The 19,755-nt window shown below is 35.8% G+C and overlaps 1 protein-coding gene across 9 annotated transcripts in view; it reads left to right on the forward strand.

Moving 5' to 3' along the window:
- Positions 1-19,755, forward strand: part of LOC106868966 (uncharacterized) — a 180,308-nt gene that overhangs the window by 79,017 nt on the left and 81,536 nt on the right. For 5 of the 9 annotated variants that reach the window (XM_089364545.1, XM_014914442.3, XM_014914443.3 and 2 more), the window contains one exon: positions 809-924. The exons of the other annotated variants lie outside the window; for them this stretch is intronic. The gene's annotated coding sequence lies outside the window, so the exon portion shown is untranslated. The remainder of the gene's footprint in view (positions 1-808; positions 925-19,755) is intronic. 9 annotated transcript variants of the gene reach the window in all.

A 19,755-nucleotide genomic window follows, 5' to 3' on the forward strand; every position in this document is an offset into this window, starting at 1 on the left:
AGTTTTGACCTGCTAGACTTTGGGATATATACATACATATATATATATATATACATACATATATATATATATATATATACACATACCCACAGTTTATATATATATATATATATATATATATATATATATATATATATATACAGGAAGAATAGTTAGTGGGCTGTTATGTAGACGTTTGTATGTGTGTATATATATGTAAATACGTATATATGTAGGTAAATGGATATGAATGTAAACAGATAGGCATACGGATAGATAGGTACATAGATAATATGAACAGACAAGCACATACAACAAACACTATCAATAACAAATATATATAGACACCTGTTTTTCAAAAAAAGTGCAATTTTGTAACATTTATGTGGTTATGTAAATAGGATGGCTGTTCCAGATATCCTGACTTTCTATGAAGTACTGAATTTCTTCATTAATACTGTTATGTCTGATGTTCACTTATATTTACTTACGTTTACTACTTTCATATTAATATGAAAGTGAATTAAGGCAGTGAGCAGGCAGAATTATCAGTATGCTGGGCAAAATGCTTAGTGACATACGCTCTGAGTTCAAATTCTGCCGAGGTCAGTTTTGCCTTTCATCTTTTTGGGGTCAATAAAATAAGTACCAGTTGAGCATGGGAGTTGATGTAATCAATTGGCACCCTTCCTAAAATTATGAGCCTTGTGCCAAAATTTGAAACCATATTAGTTGGTGAATTGGTAAAAATTGTTACAGCAGTATTTATTCTAGCTCTTTACATTGTGACTTGAAATTTCACTGTCATTTTTGCCTTTCAACTTTGCAGGGTTGATAGAACAAAGTCCAGGATGGTGGGTTGTCTAAATTATCGGAAGCATTGAACAAACTGTGTTTTGGCGGTTATTCTGGCTCTTTTACATTCTGAGTTAAAATCTCACTGAGGTAACCTTTGCCCTTCATCTTTTGCTATTATTAATCTCTCGACATTACTGTCTTGAGTCTTAGGACTCACAGGGCTGATTACTCAGTTCCCATGGTATGTAAGTGACAAAGAACACAATATTTTCACTGAATGGTGCACCAGTTTATTAAAGGGTTACTCATTTGTAGCTGACCTGGTTGGAGCAATGTAAAGTGAAGTGTTTTACTCATGAACACAATGTACTGCCCTGTCCAGGAATCAAAACCTCAATCTTTCAATTGTGAGTGCAGCACTCTAATCATTAGGTCATGCCTTCATCCTTCCAAAGTTGATAAGATAAAGTCCAGGGCGGTGTGTCGTCTAAATTGTCAGTGTTGGACAAAGTGTGTTGTGGTATTTATTCTGAATTTTTACATTCTGAGTTCAAATCCCACAGAAGTCATCTTTGCCCTTCATCCTTCCTAAGTCGATAAAATAATGACCCATCCAGAATGATTGGTTATCTGAATTGTCAAAACATTGGTCAAAGTGTGTTGTGGTATTCATTCTGGGCCTTTACATTCTGAATTCAAATCTTGCAGATTCAGGGAACTTCACTGTATTTAGCCTAGCCAACAAAATGGTGGCTTGTAAAAAATTGCAGAGAGAAGGCAACAGAGGAAATAGCCTTTGTATATTGTCTTAGTGTTTGTCACCAAAACAACTCAAGGGATGTTCATTAACTTGATGGTGCAAAAAATATTAGTGATATTTCTGGCAGCTAATTAATCTGAGATGTTTTCAAGCAGACACACTTGCACCTTCCTTGTTTTAATTTGGATTACATAATGCCTATATCTCTGTAAGAATATGGTTGCACCTTCAGAAGACCATTCACTTGACTTCCTGTTGTAAAACTGCCTTTGTTTGCTTTTATTGGTGATATGACCATTTTAAGTGTTGTTAGCAAGTCAAAGACAGCTAACCAGTTCTAGAATTGTATTGGTAGAAGTAGCTCTAAAAATCAATAATTTAAAAGCCAAGTAATAATTGTTCATCACTCGAATTCTTTGAAAATACACATACACAAACCATTTTAAGAATTTAACTGCCTATTGTCACAGATTCTTATCTTGGATGTGATGGCAGAGATACATTTAGACAAATGCACTAATTAGCAGCATAGACAGTAACATGATTTAAACTTTACTTTATTTACAAATGTTTGGTTAGTGATACAAATAAACTGCTACTTTTCAAAGCATATATTGTAATAGTTCTGTTCCAAAGGTGTGACACTAGGACAGTAACAGAAATACCAACTGAAAGAAATTAATGCTAGACAAAGATGAATGTCCATCTCTTATATATGGTGGACTTATAGAAATAGTTTAACAAGATCTGACTAGCCTGAAGGCAGTATTGGTCACCAATGTCTGCTTTGGTTTTTTTCACTGCATGCCCCTTGCTAATACCAACCACTTTACAGTATGTACTGGGTGCTTTTTTTTTTTTTTTGTGCCACCAGCAATAGTAGGTTTGCCAAGTAACTTGCAAGATAGGAAAGAGAGAAAAACCTCCTCAACTAAGTAGGGTGGAAGATGGATGTGTTTGAAATGAGAGAGAGGCAGTTTTATGTTAGGGACAAGCAGAGGTGTATTGCAATAGAGAAGGTGCATGGCTATCCTGCATTACATAAGGGTAGGTAGCAATAACTAGGAAGAAAATAAGGTGGTAGTGATGAGGTGCCAGAGCAAACCCTGTGAGCAAGTGATGGTGTGGTCAGTGGATCAGTAGGTGATGATGTTCAACAGCTGTTTCATATATTAATTGATGTGTATCTTCAAGAGCATGTGTTCATAAGTGTGTGTCATCATCATCATCATCATCATCATCATCGTTTAACGTCCACTTTCCATGACAGCATGGGTTAGATGATTTGACTGACGACTGGTGAAATCGGATGGCAACACTAGGCTCAAGTCTGATTTGGCAGAGTTTCTACAGCTGGATGCCCTTCCTAAAGCCAACCACTCAGAGAGTGTAGTGGGTGCTTTTACGTGTCACCCGCACGAAGGCCAGTCAGGCGGTACTGGCAATGGCCACGCTCAAAATGGTGTATTTTATGTGCCACCTGCACAGGAGCTAGTCCAGGGGCACTGGCAACAATCTCGCTCGAAAATCCTACGAAGGCCAGTCAGGCGGTACTGGCAACGGCCATGTGTGTGTTAAAGGGCATATGCTTATAAGGGGAAGGTGTATAGGTATGTTAAATGTATGTGTTTGTGTGCATATATATATGTGTGTGTTGGGTTATCCCATAAATAATGTGGGTTTTTTTAATACTTCTTTTACTTTTTAAAATTAAGATAAAGTTCTTTTTTAATCTAAAATATAGTTTCCTTCATTTTCTACAATGCTCTTCCATCAATGTGGTAGACTTACAAGGCCCCTCTTCCAAAATTCACTTGTCCATGACAAAAAATACTCCTCTGGTACTGTTCTGACCTTGTCTACAGAATTCATAGTTTTTCTGTCCAAATGATTTTGAAGACTACAGAATAAAGGATAATCAGATGGAGCAATGTATGGCGAACATGGTGGGTGGGGCATCATTTCCCATTCAAACTGCTCCAGCCTTTGGAATGTGATCCTCACTGTATGTGGCCGAACATTATCCTGATGGAAGAATATCTTTCATCTTGAAACCAAAGATGGTCGTTTTTCTTCTAGTGTTGACTTATGCTGCTCAAGCAGTAGGACTCCTTTGTTATCATTTGGTTTGCGTTTTAAACATTCAAAGTGGACTAAACCTTTCATATCCCATCAAACAGCTAACAACACTTTATGTGGGTGAAGTCTTTTTTTTAGCCTGGGGTACTGGACTACAAGCCCTGGGATAGGTAGTGGGTTGTCAGTTTCATGTCACAGGATGAGGGAAATACTATGAGAGAGCAAGGCAGAACTGGTCCCTGCAGAGGGATCTGCATGGCTACTCACATCTTGTATAGAAAAAAAAAAATGGATGGGGAGAAGAGAAAATGACCAGTAGGAGCTGCAAGACACAGATAATGGTGCCCAGATGGCCCCACAAGGCACAAGCTGGGTAGAAATGGATGTGTGGGTGGATGGTTTGTAAGATTGTGTGGGGAGTGCAGACTGCAAAAGGGGTAGGACTGAACGAGCTTCTTTCAATTTCATCTATCAGATCCAGTCACAAAGCTTTGGTCAACCTGTGTAGTTGGAAAGAGAACTTCTTAACTAGACAGTCATGCCAGCAGTTTTGCCAGGAACAACATAGGTATGGGTATGGGCATATTAAAGGAAGTGGTTATATATAGAAAGTAAGTTAAAGGGTGTGTGTGTATATATATATAAGTATGTTTGTAGGTATGTATGTATATATATATATATATATATATATATACACATACACATATATATATATATATGTCGATGTATTAAAGGGAGTGTGGAATATATAACAGACATAGATGTGTTAATGAGTGTATATAAATATGTATATATATTTTGGGTGTGTGTATGTGTGCGTTTGATTGTCATAGCAACAATAAAGCACACTAGTAGGTGTATATAGAAACACTTCAGAGTTGAAGAGTAATAACTAAGTGGACGGAGTGGTGGTGGCAGCGGAGATGCCGGTATTGTCTTTTAATTACTTCTAAGCTGTAGCTTCAAACCCACTCTGAGTAGTTTGATATGTTTGTGGGCAGAGCATAAGTTTTGAAGCACTATCAACTTTATCTTTGCATTTAGCTGATGTTGAGGCTTTCAGCTGTTGCTGGATGAAAGCCCCAACATCTCATCGTTAGTTGCACACTTAACTGTCTACAATGCCCAATTATGGACTGGCTGAAGTTCTCCAGTGGTCAGGTGATTGATTACTCCTGTTATTGGCATTGGTCTTAGAGATGAATTATTTTAAAAAGTGTTTTCCTGGGCACAAACATGGTTGTGTGGCTAAGAAGTTTATCCTTAAAGCTGTATCAAACTTGGGTTTGATCCTACTGCATGACACTTGGACAGACAGGGATCTTCTACTGTAACTTTGTATTGACTAAAGCTTTGAGAGTCTTTGTAGATGGAAAGCTGTATGGAAGCTTGCTAGAGAGATAATTCTTGTTTTTGACTGATGATCTTAATCTGTAGACTGGTTTAACCACACAGCCTGGCATTTCATGTATGGAAACTGTACTGAAGACTATTGGATATGTGTGTGCGTGTGTATATATGCATATTTGTCTCCGCATATGTGTGTGTATGTGTGTATACATGTGTGTGTTTGACATGGGGTAACAGAAAATAGTGTACCTTTTTGGTATTTAGTACCATCCTGATTTACTTAAGTTAACTTGACTTTTCATCTCTCATGAATGGCCGTGCATTGTGTCCTTGAGGAAAGCGGTGGAGGTGGTGATAGTTAACTGTGTGATGGGCTTTGTGTCCCATCCAGTGAATAAACATATACTCTCTGTATCGCCTGAGTATTCTAGAAACTGGGGTAATCTCTGAAATAATGGAATAAGATGGACTTTGTTTTTTTGTTACACTAAGAAGACTAGAATAGTTCTGTGCTTGATTACCTCTAATTAGAAATTTTAAGGACTTTGTAATAGGTAAGAAGAAGTAAATAAAAAGATAATGTGTATTCTGTGCATCTTATTCCTTAATTTCAAATTCAAACTTCTAATAATTCAAACTACCAAATATTATTAAGAAATTATCTCTCTTGTATTAACTGTTTGTGAGGGGAAACCACATAATGTGGTAGTTCTGCTCACTCCACAGCTAGTTGTATTGTGTTATGGCATTGGAATAATGGGAGAGTGGCAAAAATAAGGATCCTGTGTTTGTTTTCATTGTGATAAATTTTTGGATGTATAAATTCATTGTAAATTCATTAACCGAAACTAATTTTCATCATCATTGTTTCTATAATCATTGCTTTAACATCCACTTTTCCATGCTTGCATGCAGCAGATGAGATTCTTCATTGGTGTAGAATTTCCTCTGGCTGGATGCTCTTTCTGTTGAAAACCATGTCTCCTGTTTTCATGTGAGCTAATATTTTCTCTGTCGAGTCTGGACATGGTTTCACAGAAGTTTGCAAGCAATAACACTTCTTGTATGATGGTGATATTTGTTTACAATTAACATATGGTGTCAAGACAAAGATGCACATACATGCACTCATGCACACACACACACACACACACACACACACACACACACACACACACACACACATGACTAGCTTCTTTTTAGTTTCTGTTTACCAAATTCACTCACAAGTCTTTGGCCTGCACTGATGGTGTAATCAAAGATAGTTGCTCAAGGTGCAGTGCAGTAGAACTAAACCCCAAACCATATCATTGCAAACTAAACTTCTTAACCATGCAGCCATAGTTCTATTCTGTATGATACAATCTAGTCTTAATTTTTAAATCTAATAATACAATTCAGATGGAACAAGGTTGAAGTCTGGAGCTGTCAATGTAACAATATCCTCTGTTGACTACAGAAGTTAATTTTTAAGATTTTAACGTTTGGTATGACAGATTTGACCTTAAATATGACATGCTTAAAGTAGTTTGTGATTTATTTAAAGTGTAATTTTTTATTGCTGTAATTCATGCGACCTAAAGTTGTGTTGCTGTGTTTGTAGTGTGTCCCTTGTGTAATAACTGTCCCATTGAGAATGATCAACGAGCCCATCCATTTGTTTAAGTGAACTGATTTACTAATTGAATTATCATGTAAGAGATTCTCTCCCCCCCCTCTCTCTCTCACACACACACACACACAGTGATATATGCTTGGCTATGTAGTTAAGAAGTTTCTTTACCAACCACATGATTTTCAGGTTCAATACCACTGCATGGCATTTTAGGCTTGTGTCTTCTACTGTAGCCTCAGGCTCACCAAAGCCCTGTGAGTGGATTCGGTTGATGGAAACTAAAAGAAGCCCATTGTGTATATATGTGTGTGTTTTTGGTTCCTTGTCTCAATATCAATGGTTGTAAATTAGCTTCACTCTCATAGAAACTGTGCCTTTCATGTCTAATCTTCTGTAAAATTGTTACATTACTTGGAAACAGATGAGGGTTGGTGATAGGAAGGGCATCCAAGCATAGAAAATTTACTCCAACAAATTCTGTCTGACCCATGCAAGGATGGAAAAGTGGATGTTAAAGTGATGATGATGATATCTATATCTTATATATATATATATATATATATATATATATATATAGTTGGTATTTTGGGTTTCATTCTCAGTTGAGATAGTACCTACACTCTTGATATCTAGCTGATGTAAGAATTAAGTGTACTTATACTACCTAACAAAATACTTGAGGCAAATTTGAACTCAAGTTCTGAGGGTTGGTATTTGTAATGCTGAGTCTAAATCCTTCTTTGTATGTGTGTGGAGGGGGGTGTATTTTTATGGATTGGTGAAAGAGGGACTTCTTGTGACTCGTTTGGCCTATGTCCACTTCATGGAAGAAGGAGAAGACATCAAATGGTGTTCCTATGTCCCTTTTGGTTATAGGACTTAACAGAAATAGTCTAAAGAAGTTGGTACTGATATTTGTATTTTAAATCCAAGAAGAATTTTGAAATTGTCATTAGCAAGTCTAGTGGCTATAGCAGAATTAGTAATAGTGAGGTGGACAGGACTGTGAAGGTTGAGGTAGGTCTTTTTCTCTACAGCCAAGCCCTCATCAAGTGTTTTCAAGTACTACACAAAGAGGAAGGTGAAGGTGGTGACAGAAGTGCTGCATTTCTGTAAATTTTCTGAAAATATGGTTCAGCTAAATGAGTTCCATCCTGAACATGCAGTTGTAGGTCAGAAACTAGAAGAGGTTTTTGGAGAGGGTACATATCCGTGATAACCACTGTAATCTGAGATCTGTTGGATGTTGTGGTTGGCCCTGTGTAGCTGTCCCTCTCTTGAGGTACATTGTATATTTTTTGTTATTTCATTTCATATTCATTCAAGCATGGAGAAACAAACTTAAAATTAATAGTGGTGGTGTTTTTCCCCCCCATCCAATCATCATCATAATTATCATTGTCATCATCATCATTTAACATCCATGTTCTGTGCTGACATGGGTTGTACAACTTGACAGGTCCAAGGACTGTATCATGTTCTAATGTCTACTTTAGCATGGTTTCTACAGTTGGATACTCTTTCTATTGCCAACCACTTTACAGTGAGTACTGGGTGGGTTTTTTTTTTTAGCACCAGCACTCGTGAGTTCACTGTGCAGCCTGCAAGACTAAATTCCCATTCAACTGAGTGGGGCTATAGAAGATTAGGAGTCAGCTTTGTAAGAAGTGAAAGTATGAGAGAAGTGACCATAATAGATTTGGTTTCTTGCTGTAGATAAAATATATACTAGTTGAGTACTGGGGTTAATGTAATCGACTAACTCTTCTCCTCAAAATGAAAGGTTTAATCCACTTTGAACTTTTAAATCAAAACCGAACGATAACAAAGGAGGTCTACTGCTTGAGCAGCTTAAATCAGCACTAAAAGAAAAACGACCATCTTTGGTTTCAAGATGAAAGGTGTTCTTCCATCAGGATAATGCTCAGCCACATACAGCGAGGAAGACATTCCAAAGGCTGGAGCAGTCTGAATGGGAAACAATGCTCCCACCCACATATTTGCCAGACATTGCCCCATCTGATTATCATTTATTCCACAGTCTTCAAAATCATATGGATGGAAAATATATGAAACCTGTAGACGAGATCAGAACAGTATTGGAGGAGTATTTTTCATCATGGACAAATGAATTTTGAAAGACGAGTCTTGCAAGTCTACCAGATAGATGGAAGAGTATTGTAGAAAAGGAAGAATATATTTTAAATTAAAAAAGAACTTTGTTTATCTTAATTTTAAAAAGTAAAAGAAGTATAAAAAACCAGTATTATTTATGGGAGAACCCAATATATATATATATATATATATATATATTTGTTAATAAGGGTAGAAATTGATATTAATCAATTAAAACCAGTGGTCTAGCATATTAAAAAAATCCGAAGATTAAAATTATATTACATACAAAAATAAGAGGAATGACCATCAAAAGTGGACTCCTATATGCTAGAAATAGATGCCGAATCATCTAACTACGAAGAAATATGTTCTCAGTAAAAAAATTAGCAACACAAGACTGTAAAAGGGCAAGACAAATGAAAAAATACTAAAAAAAACGATTAACCTACGTACCATGGTTTTATCTGTTAAAATTTACGTAAGTAAATATATATATATATATATATATATGCACACATACATACACACACACACACACACACACACATATATATTTATAAAGACTTGTAAGATGTAATTTTAGGAAGATTTTGCTGCTATATCTAGAAGGTTGAGTGACAATGTGGAGACTTCTGTCACTTGTCTTGTTGTGTCATATATGACACACTGCACAAAATGATTAAAATAAGATGTCAGAGGTGAGAGAAGCCCAAGGCATTTTTAAGTAATTAAAGTTTTCTGTCACTCAAAACTGACACTGACCAATGAGCGACTAACAGAACTAATTTTATTACTGTTTTGTTGTCATGGCAGTGGATGATACAAACACAAACTGAACAGCCTATTTTATTGTAAACGTATTGGGTGCATAAAAAAAAAAAAAACTTGCACATTTTGTAGATTCACCATTTTTGATAAATATTTCTGCAGCAAATGTACAGTGAGCACCATTTTGAATCATGATAGTTACTAAAAGAAAAAAATGGTTATACATGAGCTATATGATGACCCCATTACCACCTCCCTAACCTTACTAGTGCCACAACTGCACATAAAATATGGTGTTTTGTTTTTTCTGTTGCACCCTTTATTTCTTCACGTGTTTACAAAATTATCAACAAAACAGTATGGTGGCTTGTGAAGAGATAAATGTATAGATTTATGTCCATATGTATTTTAACTTGCAGCAAAAAAGTCCCATGAGGGTCTTTTTGGTTACTTGCAATGAGAATTGAACTGACTGGTTTCCCCCTTTTTTTATGGAAATAAGTTTATGCCCAAGAACAATTAATTTACATAAAGGTATGGGGGGTTGATAGCTTAAGTGTGGGTGATGAACTCAGAGCTGGTTTTGAATACACTGAGGGTTAGGATGTAGTGATGGTTATGAGGGTTTTGAGGGTTATGAACATAGGATTATCACTGTAATGTGGGGTTATAAATATAGCTTAAGTTATGAATATAGTATCATTACTATCCACGTTTGCATGTTAGAATGGGTTGGATGGATTTCAGTATCTCGTTAGTTTGAGTCCTTTGTAATCAAAGCAAGAGAAAAATCAAGCATCTCCAAGCGTTACTCATGGAAACCCTACAAAAGCATATTCATCCTGACCACTGAAGGTAAAGTGTCCTTTTCCAGTTGTCCCCGTCCAATCTCAAAGCACATCGCTCTCATCTGCCTTTCAATAAATTCAGTGGGAGACTGCATTTCCTTCTCCATCTTTAGTTTCCTTTTCAAGTGGAACTTGAAAAAAGCTGATGAGAACCCTGGCCAAGGACAAAGTTGTCTGTTTTCTATTCAGCCATTTCAATCTGATTTCCCACACAACCTTTTTTTGTCAAAGTCATCAGATATATGAAAACTGCCTGTCCTTCTAGGCCATAAAAAGGTGGCTGGACAATTTTCACAATTGATTCAGCTGACAACTGGATTTGTCCTACACATGATAACAGCTATTCAACATAATACCACAAGCCAGCAATGCTTGGGCACTGATATTTTAATAATAATAGTCATTCATCAGTAAAATCAATTCTAGATTATCAGAGACAGGTGATATATATGGCCTGGTTAATCAAAAGTACTTCTGACCTCACATATATTTACTTACACTGTAAAATTATGCACCATGAATTTGCAGGATATGCATACATACTCACAAGCAGTTACATGCATATGCACATATATATATATATATATATATATATACATAGTGTCTCTTTCTCACTCATAGATGCATACATATATAAACATATTTCTGTCAACTACTAGAGGCGATGATATCCACTTATCTCTCCCACCTCAAACTTGCTGGCCAGTTTCATTCCTAAATTTGAAACCATTATTATCATAATGGTAGAATTGCTAGTATTGCATTATGTCTTTTAGATGTTTAGTTTGAACATGTGAAGGTCTGAGTTCAAATCTGCTGGAATTCATTTTTGTGTTTCATCCATCTAGATCTCATGAAATAAGTATTCATTCTACATTTGAGATTTCTGGTAATTATTCTTATAATTATTTTAATTGGACATTTGTCTTGAGTTTATGTGAACAAATTTATAACAGCCAAACAAAAAGATGTTTTTATGTTAATATTTCTTTTCTAATAACTATTACAAAGCTTGTTTATATTCCAAAGAGCGCATGCTGTTCTATCACATTTGAAGGAATAGCAAAGAATATCTAACTCTTTTGTTACCATATTTCTGTTGAAATATACTGCTTGTGTTTCAGTTAATTTTGAAAACAATCATGAACTTTGTAAATTAAGTTTGCCTTCATTAATCTGGTGTTTGGAACATAGATTTTTTTTTCAAAGGTTTTAATTTAGATCAAATTAAAATGGGAAGTTCCTTACATAGAACCAAGGGTGGTCTCAGGTGGGTTGTTTATCAAGGATCAAAGAATGGAATTCTACTAAACCCTTTTGGTACCAGCCAGCCTGATAATGCCCTTGATTTCATAATGCAAACTTCCTGTTTTAAAATGATCTAAATTAAAACCTTCCATCAAAATTTCATGTTAATTTATGTTCCAAATACCAGCTTAACTCCTTTGTTACCATATTTTTTTTTTTACTGAAATACACTGCCTTTGTTTTAGTTGATTTTGAAAATTTGTTAAAATGACTGTCATTGTTTAGCTAGGATTTAGAACATAAATTAACATGGACTTTTGGTGGAAGGTTTTCTTTTAGATCACTTTAACCCTTTAGCATTTAAACTGGTCATATCCAGCACAAAATATTCTACCTGTTTTACATTCAAACTGACTAGATCCAGCCTTTCACACTCAGCCTAAAATATCATTCTAAAAATAAACATTCGCAGCATTGATAATGCATGATTAATTCAAAACTGTGAATAAATAAGCATTACACTTGACAGAGTAAACTAAATGCTAAAGGGTCAAAACATGGAATTTGTATCATAGCTCCTAGGCCAGTCTCAGGTGGGTTGATATCAAAAGGGTTAATAAGGACAGTTATTTTACTAAATTCTTCATTATTTCAACATTAATTGAAACGAAGGCACTGTATTTCAATATATATTCTGATAAAGAGTAAATAATGACAGTTACACCCTTCTCTATCCTTTAACTAACTCCTCCTCATGCTGATTCTTCCCGCCCTCACTCTTCCTTCTCATACCATCCCTCAAACTGCCATTTTTCTATATATGTAATATTGTCTCAATAGATTCCACTGAAATTAGATAAATAACCTTCGAACAGATAGTCAGCAGCGCCGCCTGGCTAGGGCTTGGCTGCTCTGCATTGACAAGGGGCAACACCCTGAAACTAGTCTGCAGATGCCAAACCAGCAGGGGGACACTGCTGACCTCCCCTGTTCGAAGGTTATAAAGGACACAGGTTTCGTGTCACATAGCTAGCTAGAGGCGATGGCTTCTTGGAGCTAATTCACGGCAGCTTTCGTCCTAATTTTGGGACTGCCATGTTGGCTTGGCGATAACTATTAATTGTCTCAATGTTTTTACCAGTTCTATTTTTGAAGAATTTGAAAGACAATCCGACAGTAATACATTCTTTCTGAAGTTGTGTAGTTTTATTTATTTGTTTATTTCAAATACTTGCCGGTCTAATACTGGGGTCAGTTTGATCGACTAATCTCTCCCCTCTCTCCCTTATGCTTATGTTAGAAATTATTGGAATTGTGTGAAAGAAAGGAGGGGAAGGGTGGAATTTTGAGTGAGGGTATTGTGTGTGATGAGTGAGAGGAAAAGCATGAGTTAATATTGTGTGTGTGCGAAGACATGGAATATTGTGTGTATTTGAGAAAGAACAAAGTGAAGATAATTGGGGGGGGGGGAGGGGAGACAGAGGAGAGAAATTGAATGAAAAGAAATGGAGAATCAGATGAAAATTACTTTGTTAAAAAATCTGTGTAAATAAGAGTATGTTGCAGTGTTGGCTAGCTAATGTCAGCCAAACACCACATTGCTTCATAATGCTGGTTTCAGATTACAATCCTGCATTGGCAAAGGCTTATCAATAAACCTTACCTTATCCATTTTAATCTGATTGCAAAAGCTCAGTTGTGGACTGAGAAGGTTCCTGGTTTGGCAAAGTAAAGAACTTTCAGACACTTTACTGAATGTCTGTGGAAATTTGAAGCGAGCAGGATGAGTAAGGTGTTAAGTTTTTTTTTGTTTTTTGTTTTTTTTTTGGCAACAAATACGAGAATAGTATAGATTGTAAGTATATTATATGAAACCAATCAGGAAATGTTGGAATATAGAGTTTGGCACACACAAAAAAAGAAAGATAAAGATTGAAATGTATCTTATACTTTAGGGTCTATTGGTTTAATTTTTTAATCTTATTTGGTTCTGTTTTCAACATTGCTTTGAGTTATGATAGCTTTATCATTTATTGTTATTGTCATCAATGTTGTTGTCATCATCATCATTGCTATCATTGTGATGATAGTTATTGGTGTTTTTCTAGACAAAGCCAGGTGTGGTAATATTTATCTCCACTTAAAAGTGGATGTTCTTTCAGAGCAAACTATACTGCAGTAGTTTGTTCTATCAGAACATTCACATTTAAATGGGGATAAATATAATCTCTTGGTATTAATACTGCCTCTGTTGGTAAAATATATTTTTCAATAAGTCTGTGTGATGTGGGAGCTATTTGGTTGCTGTCTCTGGCAAATGTGGAGTAACTACATATAGGTCTCCCACATTGGTATAGGGACAACAACAATGGTGATGGTGGTAGTATGATGTCCCAATAGAGACTTTGTTGATGATCTGATAATGATTTGGTGATGATGGTGATGATATTATGGTAATGATGATGATATGATGAACATGTAGAAACTTCATCAATACTATGATGATGATGATACAACAATAGTATGATGATAATGATATTGATGATGTCAATGATTATGATGATATGACAGTGGTATGATGATAATGGTGTTAGAATTGAGCTATTATTTAACTAAGCCAGTGGCTTATATTCAGTATTCTTGGTTCCATTCTTAACAAGGTAGCAGAAGCAAGAATGTAGTCTTTGTTCTTATGAAGAAAAGCTTTCTTCACTATTCTGCTGCTCTCAGAACATCAAACAAACAAACCATTGCTGCAACAACCACAACAACAAAATTTTCGCTTTTATTGGTTTCTAAACTGTCTCTTGTCCTGTTCTATGACTTTCATTTGACCACTTCTGTCTATTGTTTAGCATTTTTGAGACAAATGCCATATTTTCCCCTTTGTCTGCTTCAAGAAAATTAACAAAGCCTTAGCCTTTAAACAATCATTGTATTGAAATTGGTTAATGATAATAATAACGATAATAATAATAATAATAATGATTTCTTTATGGTTAATAAAGAAAGTATCATCATCATCATTGTTTTTCATGGATACTTTTATAATGAATGTTGAATAATTTCCTTCCCTTGCTCTCTACCAGTTTGGTGACACAAATGTAATTTTTGGTTCCTAATTCTATTGTAAATATTTTCTCTTTTTCCTTTTCCCATTGCTGTTCATCATCATCATTGTTGTTGATGTTACTTTATAGTTGCTGTCATTGATGTTTTTAATTAAAAGCTTTGCTAATTGCGTTTTAATATTACAATTTCTAAAGCTAAGGAGTTGTTCTGTTTGGTGCTCTGACACATGTGTTTACCTCAGCATGCCTGGCTGGCAATGTGCCTTGCCCTTTCCTATATTTCAGTGGTAAGAATGACAATATATGTGTGTGTGTGTGTGTGTGTGTGTGTGTGTGTGTGTGTGTGTGTGTGTGTGTGTGTGTAAGCATGGCTGTGTGGTAAGAAGCTTGCTTTCAAACCACATAGTTCAGGGTGGGATCAGTACCACTGCATGGCACTTTGGGCAAGTGTCTTCTACTGTAGCTTCAGGCTGACCAAAGCCTTGTGATTAGATTTGGCAGACAGAAACTGAAAGAAGCCTGTCATATATGTGTGTGTGTGTTTGTCCCTCCACCATTGTTTGACAACCAATGTTGGTGTGTTTATGTCCCTGTAACTTAGCAGTTTGGCAAAAGAGACTAGTAGGCTTACAAAGCATAAGTGTTTGGATCAATTTCTTCAGCTAAAACCATTTAAGGCAGTGCTCCAGCATGCCCACAGTCAAATGACTGAAACAAGTAAAAGAATATATAGCAGTTGTTTTGAAAGTACACTAATATACAAACATAGAAGCACCAGTAAAGAGAGCTTCTACATGGTTTCTTGCCCTGCTAGAAATACCAGCTAAATCTCCCTCACTTTATCTTGACAGTAAAAAAAAAAAAATGCACAGTGGATAATGTTATTTTGGATGCACTGAAACTGAAAAAGTAAGAGGTTAGTTACAGCTTAGATTTAATGGATCAAAGCTGACCTATAGCTAAACACTTGTTGCAGTTACTTAAAAAATACCCATGCTAGCACTGCAAAAAAACCAAAAAAAAAAAACCCACCTAGTACGCTCTACAGTGGCTGGCATTAAGAAAGGCATCCAACCATAGAAACCAAGCCAAAACAGACTATGGAACCTGGTGTGGTCTCCAGCCTTCCCAGTTCCTGTCAAGCTGTCCAACCAATGCCAGCATGAAAAACATGTTAAATGTTAATGATATATGCCTACTTACCATACAGGGTTTTCACAAAAAGAAATCAACCAATTAACTTCCACATTACAAATACAACCTGTAAGTGGAGTAAGTGGAACAGTAAAAATATGCAAGATATTTCTCAAGTTTAAAATTAGACATTGTTTTTGTTAGCTACTTTCCAATGATGGAGATTTGCACCTTTGTTAGAAACCAGTTCCTTCTTCACAGGTAGAATTCAAATAATGGCATTAGGAAGGGCATCCAGCTGTAGAAACCATGCCTAAACAGACAACTGGAGCCTGATGCAGCCCTCTTATCGGACTGTCCAGTGCATGCCAGCATGGAAAACAGACATTAAATGATAATGATGATGATATTAGAAAATTCATGAAACAAAGGATTTCCATAGGTTCCCCTAGTAAATAATAATTCTTATTAATTTTTGGCACAAGGCCAAGAATTTTGAGGGGAGGAGGAAATCAGTTACATCAACCCTAGTATTTGATCGGCACTTCCTTGGCGGAATTTGAACTCAGAATGTAAAGACAGATGAAATGCCAATAAGCATTTTGCCTGGCGTGCTAACGATTCAACCAGCTTGCTGCCTTACTGCTGCTGCTGCTGCTACTACTACTACTACTACTACTTCCACCACCACCACCACCACCACTAATAATAATCCTTTTTACTATAGGCACAAGGTCTGAAATTTTGTGGGTGGGTACATCAGTCCTTCTGCTCCACTGGTACTTACTTTATCGACCCTGAAAGGATGAGAGGTAAAGTCAATCTCGATGGAATTTGAACTCAAAATGTAAGGACGGATGAAATGCCACCAAGCATTTTGCCCAGCATACTAACGATTCTGCCAGCTCACTACCTTAATAATAATAATAATAATAATAATAATAATAATAATAATAATAATAAATGTTTCAAATTTTGGCACAAGGCCAGTTATTTTAGGGGAGGTAGTTAATTACATCAACTTCGTTACTTGACTGGTACTAATTTTATTAATCCTGAAAGGATAAAAAGCTGAGTCAGCCTTGGTGGAATGTGAACTCAGAATGTATAGAGCCAAAACATGCAATTTTGTCTGACGTGCTAATGATCCTGCCAGCTTGCTACCTTAATAATAATTTTAATGATAATAATAATAATAATAATAATAATAATGGTTTCAAATTTTTGGGGAGGGGTTAAATTACATCAACTCCAGTGTATTTTATTGACCTTGAGAGGGATGAAATGCAAAGTTGACCTCAGCAGAATGATGATGATGATGATAATATTTAGTGTGCTAAATACAACATCTAATATTGTTATCAAACAAAAATCAACGCTATTTGGAGCTGCTTATAATCCTGCAAAACACACACTCTATCTGAAGTCATGTGACTTAATGGAAAGTACTGAGTCCCTACCCAGCCAAGATTGAAGCCATGCTAGAAATTAATAATGATGATAACAGTGAAAAAGTACTGTAAAGTTAAGAAAAAATGTTAAAAATAAAATGGTGAGTGTAGTTTTGGCAGCATCCTACTTATACAACAGGAAGACTAACATTAAATATTTATACTTTTGTTGCAATGTAAGTTGTACATATTTTACTATGCTAGCTAATATTCACTGTTGTTTTGTTTTTTTAAGTCTCTTTGAAGAATGGTAAGATGGATGGATAATATTGTCTGCTATTTAGAAAATGGTCATTAACAAAATAACACCAAAATAAATATAAATTATATAAATAAAAGTAAAAATTTAATATAAACAATGAAAAAGATGTATGAAAGATTAAGAGAAAAAATGGAGAGTCACTTAATTTATAATTATTTATAGTAAGAAGGAGAGAAATAGTGTTTGTGGTGTGTGAGAGGGAAGGGAAGGGAGTAGAAAGAAAAGGAGAGATAGGTAATGAGAGAGGGAAAAGAATGTTTCTGTGTATAAGAGAGAGACAGTGGAAGATGGAGAGGGAAGGAGATAGAGAGATAATGTGAGAGAATGTGTGTCAGAGACAGAGAAGTGGAGTGAGGAAAAGAGAAGGAAAGATAGGTAGTGTGAGTGAAGTAAGAGGTAAGAATCAAAAAGTACACGAGAAAGAGATAGACTGTATACGAGTGTGTGTGTGAGAGATAGAGAGAGACAGAATCTTGTGTGTGTATGTGTATGCATTTCTCCCCCAGTCCGTGTCTATATCTCTCTATATATATATGTATATATAATATTGAGTGAAATAGAGAGAAATAATAATGGTATGTAAGTTAGAGAGAGGGGGAAGAGAGAGAGAGAGGAAAGTCTTCAGTTTAATGATACCAAGATCTACTAAATTATATGAAACAGAAAAATATAGTTTCATTTTCTATATTTGCCACTATACATACAATAATAAAACACTTTCTACTATAGACACAAAGCCTGATATTTTAGGGGAGGTGACTAGTTGATTAACTGGTACTTATTTTATTGAACCCGAAAGGATGAAAAGCAGCTGAAAGAAATTCTATTAAGCATTTTGTCTGACACTAATGATTCTTCAAACTCACTACATTATTAATAGCAGTTTCAAATTTTGGCACAGGGTTGGTAGTTTTTGAGGCGGGGTGTGGGGGAGTGATTACATCAATCCCAGTACAAGACTGATACTTATTTTAATGACCCCCTCCCCCTCCCAGTACACGAGTGGTACTTATCTTATCGATCCAAATGGATGAAAGGCAAAGGTGACTTTGGTGATATTTGAGCTAAGAATGTAATGATGGATGAAATTCCACTGAGCATTTTGTTCAGCATTAACTATTCTTCCCGCTGGCTGCCATATTAATAATGATAATAATGATTTCTTTTATCTTTTAGTTTATATTATTTTATAAAAGACAAAAGAAAAATTATTATTATTATAACAGCAAGCTAATAATAATGGTTTCAAATTTTGGCATAAGGCCAGAAGTTTTAGGGAGAGAGGTCTAGTTGGTTACATTAACACCAGTATTTGACTGGTACTTATTTTATCGATCTTGAAAGGATGAAAGGCAAGTTGACCCCACTGAGATTTGAAATCTGAAAATAAATAAATTGACCTAGAGCTATAGTGGCAGGAATTTCCTCAAAGGGCTGCATAGTAGAACTGAATTCCGGTCTAGTGACTTTACTCTTGAAAACCAGCCCAAGGTGGATAATGATGAGATGGAAACAGTAGTGGAAGCGGATACATCTCAAATTATGTGTGAGTTAGCAGCAAGGTTTGATGTTTCAATTCCAACTGTATTGGACCATCTGAAACAGATCGTCATGGTAAAGAAACTGAACAAGTGGGTACCACAGGAACTGAACGAGCATCAAATGACACATCATCTTGAAACTTGCTGTTTTTTGCTGCCATGGCATAAAAGCAAACCATTTTTACATTGTATTGTTATGTGTTATGAAAAATGGATTCTTTCCAGCAATAGCAAGCATTCTGCACAGTGGTTGGATAGAGATGAAGTACCAAAACACAATCCAAAAAAGCTAATGGTGTCTGTTTGGTGATCCAGTGGTGTCATCCAGTACAGTTTCATGAGACCTGATGAGTCCACTACAGTGGATGTATGCATTAAACAATTGGATGGAATGATGAGTGAACTTGCAATCAAATAACTGAGATTGGTCAATAGAGATAGGCCAATTCTCTTGCAAGACAATGCTTAACCACATGTTACACAAGAAATGCTACTCAAGTTACAGGAACTGAACTTGGAAGTACTCGGCCATCCACCATATTCACCAGACCTTGCACCAACTGACTATCACGTTTTCTAGGTATTAGAACATTTTTTGTAAGGAAAAAACTTCAAATCTGAAGAAGATGCAAAAACAGCCTTTGTGATTTCATCACCTCTTGCTCTCTAGAATTCTTTGCTGCCAGCATAAATAAGCTACTGATAAAATGGGAAAATTGTGTTGATAATTTAG

This window comes from Octopus bimaculoides, chromosome 16, assembly GCF_046866305.1.
Source record: "Octopus bimaculoides isolate indiv1 chromosome 16, ASM4686630v1, whole genome shotgun sequence".
Classification (NCBI taxonomy): Eukaryota; Metazoa; Mollusca; class Cephalopoda; order Octopoda; family Octopodidae; genus Octopus; species Octopus bimaculoides.